This window comes from Hippopotamus amphibius, chromosome 17 (assembly GCF_030028045.1).
Source record: "Hippopotamus amphibius kiboko isolate mHipAmp2 chromosome 17, mHipAmp2.hap2, whole genome shotgun sequence".
In the NCBI taxonomy this organism is placed as follows: Eukaryota; Metazoa; Chordata; class Mammalia; order Artiodactyla; family Hippopotamidae; genus Hippopotamus; species Hippopotamus amphibius.
The window spans coordinates 21,325,215-21,331,695 of NC_080202.1; positions in this window are offsets into that span (position 1 = coordinate 21,325,215).

Genomic DNA, 6,481 nt, shown 5'->3' on the forward strand with positions numbered 1-6,481 from the left:
GCAGTGAGTCTACTTTATAATTGACTGCTTGCAGCACAGGAGAATGGGAGTGAGTATAAGGAAGTAGGGGAGGGAGGGAAGACACCTTGTAATTCCTTCAAACATTATCTCTTACACACTTCAAAACATGCAGAAAGGCAGCAGGCCCATGGGAGTTAGGGAGGTGTTTTTTTTGTCAGATCTGTGCCATTTGACTTTTTAAACTTCATTGTCTCTGAGCTAAGTTTTCATTCTCTTGGCCTTCATCCTCGGCTCTTCATGAAACAGGACAAAGATGCCAAAGATGCAACATGAACAAGATCTGGGACTGAGGGGCTGAGTGTGCAGTTGGGTGTTTAAATGATTTGGCAAGGTTGGGAAATGACTCTATGAAATATGAAATTCCAGGCAAAATGAAATCCCAGCAAATTCAGGAGTCTGAGCACAGAGACTGTGACCACCTCAAGGTCTCATGTGCCATTATGAAAAACATTTAATGAAGAAATAAAATTTGAATGGTTACAAGTATGATGGGTGGTTTTTACAGACTGAGTGTTACTCCCCCAAAACTCAGATCCACTCCCTCGCTTGCAGTAAAGCCAATCTACTGACTTGGATTGTGGTGAAGGAAAAGGCAGTGAGTATTGGAAGGTGCCAAACAAGGAGTCCAGGACAGCCAGTGCTCAGAAAGCCTGAATTCCCAGATGGGTCTCAGCAAACCCTTTTTAAAGGCAAGGTGAGGAGAGGAGTCCCAGGGGATGGGATCAGCTCCTGCACAAGTCTCTGATTGGTCGATGGTGAGGATGTCACGGGGGTTAACATTATCAGTCCTTAGGCTCCAGGAGGCCTGGGGACTATGTGCTCATGGTCATGAAGTAGTTAATTCCTGCCATTTGGTGGTGATGTGAGCGTCTGTAACACAACTCAGGAAAAGTGCACCAGACACTATTATGTGGGTACTTCAGAGAGGAGCTGAAGCAGAGGACATGGGAGAGGCGTCTGTCCCGGGAAGGCCCCATAGGGTCCTGCTCAGTTCCAGGAGGACGTCTAGGAATTCCCAAGGCCTCCTCTCCATCTCCTCCCTTCACTGTTCATTTGTGTGTCATGGCTACTGCAGACACCTGGCCCTTTCAGATGATAATATGTCATGAGAAGCTAGCACATCCCCAAATGCTTGACTGTCACTGGAGTACCAGAAATCCACTGTTTTTAGGGACATATTTCGTTTTCTTTTTCACAAAGGAATAAAAGTTTTAATTAGGTAAGTAAAGCAGTCCTCAATTCCAGGTGCATGAAAAACATCTGGGGAGCTTTCTGGACCCCAGAATTGGAGATTCCACATCAGTGGGTCTGTGGTGGTTTCAAGTGTTTGCAAGTCATGTCTTTCTTTGAGTCTCACTTTCTTCATCTGGGACATGGGGACGCCAATGGAAGCAGCTCCACAGGCTGGTGAGCTTTCAGTGAGGTGATGGGTGTAAAGTACAAGCACAGGACCTGCCAGGTGATCACGTGCTGAGTAAAGGTCAAGTATTGTCATTAGAATTGAAGAGAATCTTTCCTTAATAGCCTTGCAGCATCTGTTATTGCAATGCCTACTTCAGCAAGACTATTCCAGGTCCTAATTTTCCTGCACTTCATACTGGGAAGTTGAAGTGCTAGAATAACAAGCAGTTTCTATTGTGTTATACAATTTGTGCTAGTGAAATTCTTTTCTTGTGGTGAGAATTCATTGCCTCATATTCCCAATTGGAATACATCCCCAGGGGAGTATGGGACTATATACAGCTGGACATAGTCCATTAAAAGTTAAAGGGGTTGGGATAAATTAGGAGGTTGTGATTCACAGATAGACACTACTATATACAAAATAGGTACACAACATGGACCTAGAGGATAGCACAGGGAACTCTATTCAAAATCTTATAATAACCTATAATGGAAAAGAATCTGAAAATGAGTAGTTATATATGTATATGTACAACTGAATCACTTTGCTGTACACCTGAAATTAACACAATATTGTAAATCAACTGTGCTTCAATAAAAACAGAAATAAATAAACTTTAAGACGTTTAACATGCGGAAGCCAGACTACAAATGTACGGGATCAGTGTGCGAGAAATCCACGTCTCCTTCATTGTGGGAGGAAGTGTATATTGTATAGTTTTTTTTGTTTCCCTTAGGCTTATTGAGACATAGTTGACATAGAGCACTGTATGTGTTTAAGGTGTAAAACATAATGATTTGACTTACATACATCGTGAAACGATTACCACCATAAGTTGAGTGAACATCCATCATCTCATAGAGATATGACGGTAAAGAAAGTTTAAAACAAATGTTTTTACTTGTGATGGCATCTCTCAGGATTGATTTTCTTAACCACTTTCAGTTCTCGCATGTATCAGTGTTAATTATCTTTATCATGTTGTGTATCACATGCCTAATACTTGTCTCAAAACTGGAAGTTTGTACCTTTCGACAGCCTTCATCTAATTCTCCATCCCCCCCAACCTCTGCCTACAGTAGCCACGAATCTGATCCTTTTTCTATGAATTTGTCTGTTTCTTTTTGAAGTGTTATTGACCTACAGCACTAAAGGTAGTGGTACACAAGGTAGTGATTCAATATTTCTAGACATTTCAGAATGTTCCCCAGGAGAAGTCTAGTAGTTGTCATCTGTCACAATACAAAGACATTATGTAATTACTGACTCTATTCCCCTCACTGTACAGTTCATATGTGCAAAGATACCTTGGTGCCCACCAGTAGAGGAATAAAGTGTGAGATATATATATATGGATTCATATAATGTATGAATATTATTGAGCCATAAATTGTTTAGTCTTTTTGGAGGACAATTTGGCAATATCTTCCAAATTTGCTGTAGATGTCTCCATTTGTATACTTTGCATTTCCATGTTAGGGCACCAAAAAACCCCCAACTCTGCTAAATGTTCAACAATTGAAGTTTGGTTAAATAAATTATAAACCATTCAAAGAATTGAATTTTATTTCTTTTAAAAATTTATTTATTGTCTGTGTTGGGTCTTTGTTGCTGCGAGAGGGCTTTCTCTAGTTGTGGCGAGTGGGGGCTACTCTTCGTTGCCGTGTGCAGCCTTCTCAGTGCAGCAGCTTCCCTAGTTGAGAAGCACAGGCTCTAGGCATGTGGGCTTCAGTAGTTGTGGAGCATGGGCTCAGTAGTTGTGGCTCAAGTCCTCTAGAGCGCAGGCTCAGTAGATGTGGCACTTGGGCTCAGTTGCTACACGGCATGCAGGCTCTTCCCAGACCAGGGCTTGAACCCCTGTCCCCTGTATTGGCAGGCGGATTCTTAACCCCTGCGCCACCAGGGAAGTACATATAACTGAATTTTAGATAGAAGTTACTTAAAAAAAGGAAAGGAGGATAGTCATCTGGGAAGCGCTCCTGGACATAATGTTAAGTGAATGAAGCCAATTAATAGGTATAACTTCTTTGCTGCAAAATTTGTATTTCTATATACACGTATGTGTGTACGTAAATGCACAGGAAAAGGGCTTAGAAAAATACATAGCAAACTGGTAATATTGATTCCTTCCTAAAAGTTTTCTCTGAATCTATCTGTGTTGTTTGAGTTCATTCATGTGTTTGTTGTGTGACAATGGACTTTGACAGGTTATGTAAACTAAGAGGTAGTCATCACGTCTCGGTCACTTTCTGAGAGGAGTTCAGGAGTCCTCTCCTTGCCAACAGTGCTGCTCCAAAGGATTCTCCTGCAAGTTCTTTGAGGCTGTGCTGCCCTGGGGCCGTGATCAAGGTCACGCTATGTACCAGGCAGGGATCCGGGCACCTCAGGTTGGGATCGGGGCTTGCCCTTTGCTGTGCGCTGTGCTGCCTGGGGCCATTGGTCTCCCGCTCTGGGTCCTGAGCTCCCCCTCCCAGTACCCTCGATCCTCCTTCAGACCAAGGAGTCATTCCTGAGTGCTTGTACCCTTTGCACCGGCAGAGATTGTGAGATGCTGGATGTGAGCTAACTGCCTGGCATGGCCAGGCTGAGCCCTCCTCTCTTGGCTTGCTGAGTCTTTCTCTGCTTTTAGGGTGGCTTGTCCAGGCCTCCCCACAGGAGTTCTTAAGGCACTTGTCAGAGCTCTGACCACCAAGCAAAGCAGACTTTCTCTTCGCTCCCACAGTCATTGGGGTTTTACCTGCATACACCTTTCTCAAAGATTTTGTGATTGGGATAGGAAAGAGGGCAGGCTCCTACACAGGCCCCTATAGAACACTTAGTGTTCTTCTGCTGTGGTTCTGCTCACGTAGCTCACCCACACAGTCTTCCATCCAGGAACCTCTTGGCATGGAGCAGGGCAGGCTCAGAGACCACCAGTCACCAAGATGGACCGTGTCTCCCCACCCCCACGGGCCCTGGCCGGCTTGTGATCTTTGAACATCACTAGCATTGTGGTTCCACCCTCAGTCCTGGGGATGACTCAAAGTGACATTCACCATCCTTGTGTAACCGGACCTGCAGGAGACCTCAGATGGGCTGTGACAATCAGCACCTCGCTTCACAGTTTAAACTCACTCTCCGAAATTCTAATTTATGTGGGGAAAATCCTAGTTTTAACCATGGTCCCTAAAGGCAGCAGGGAAAGCAGGGCCGACGAGTGATGGAGCAATGAACGAAGGGTTGCAACATGTTCCCACACTTTCCAGTTTGGGATTTGCACCTCCAGGAAACCATTTCCTCGTCCGAGAAACCAGCTGAGATAGGACAAAGAAACGAGAACACCTGAGGGCACTCCCTTGAGAGATTATTATTTGGATCCTCTTCCTGCTCTACTGCCTCCTGCCACACCCTCCCTTCTGGTGACCCTGAGAGTATAAATTGGGACTGGACTCTGCCCCTGCATCACATCCAAGGCCAACATGAAGACCGGCACCATCTTTGTTCTGGTGGCTTTCGTCATCATGGGGCTGCAGGTGGCCTGTGCTCAGACATCTCCTTGGAAAGGTGAGGGGGCTGAGGGGATCCTACCTGAGAGCAGAGAAGGCTCAGAGGGCAGTGTTAGACCTGGGGATGGTTTGGCATGGAAGCAGCCATGTACCCACTGCAGAGTGGAGACTTGGCATTGATCAGACCAATTTCCTTTGATCTAAATGAGCGATCACCCTACATTTCCCATTCTCCTCATTAGATTGGGTTGGGTCTGATTAGAAGTTGTGGGTAGACTGTAGGGTTCTTGCTAGTTAGGATGTGTGCTGGAATATGGAACTTGAAGGGGAGCTGCAGGACAAACACAAAATGTGTGTGAGGTGGGAGATGGAGATCTATGTAAGCAGAGTTTTTTCTAATATCTTCCTATAAGGTGGGAAGAAGAGGGTTATGACTGTGTAGGTGTCTTGTCTCCTGAGACTGTGCAGCCTTTGGAGCAGGGAGAACATTCTCTTGAGGCCCAGACTGTGGGCTTAAGCGTGAGAGTGGAGCAGTGGAGGCTGAGGCAGGAGTGCAGAGCACGAAGGAAGCCATGGAAGAGGCAGGAGTCCTGCCAGAGCTGAGGGCTTCAGACTCCCTGCCTCAGTTCTCAGGCCTGTCTTAGTGACCATTCCATAATCCACAAAACTCATCATATGTTTCAGAACCACCAAGACGTGGCTTCTGCCCATCGTTGCCCAAAGGTCCCAGGGGGCCTTGTGTTGAAAGATGCACAGCAGATGAGTGGTGTCCCAAGAGAATGAAATGCTGTAGCACTGGCTGCGGTCATATCTGCAAATATCCTGTCTTCGGGGTGAGTACAAATCAGTGAAGAGCTGGCCAAGGGTGCAGTCAAATCCCTGGTGGACTTTGCTGGGGCAGAGGGCCGCTCACGTGTCCACTGTTCACAGGAGGCTGTAGAACTCAAGAGAAAGAGGCTGGAAACATGGAGAAGGACAGCTGGTGGCATTTTCTAAGGCCTTCTGGTAGAAGAGAAGCCCTATCCCCGGACCTCCCTTGTGGGTTCAGCTGAGACATATCCAGGACCCTAGATTCACAGCTCATTAGTAACCAAGCATTTCTCACTTTCTTCCTTCTCCCCCAGCAAAGGGGCTAAAGTCTTCCTGGAGAATGGGTCCTCCTGGGAGGGGGAAGGAAGGGCAAGGGCACCCCAAGTGAATAAGTATCTCCTGTGTCAGGCCGGCATTGAGCTGGAATGAAAACAAAAGTGCAAACTCAACTGTGTGAGGGAGACAGACTTAGATAAATAATTACAACCTAGTGTATACACATGTGTACACATTTCTCCAAAGATCTGTGGCAGCAAAGGGAGGAGTTATTGGCTTTTCCTGTGGGAGAGGGGTTGGGAACATTGTCAGAGAGTAGAGAACATCTCAGGAGAGCAGAAAGGATGCATAGAGTTTGCTGGAGGAGGGCAGGGCAGTTTAGAGGGCAGGAGGGGTGTGGGCTCATGTGGAGATAGGGACGTGATGGGGTAGGTCGAGTCTGCAGCCTCTCAGGGGGGTGGTGGAGAGTCATCCCTGCCAGAGT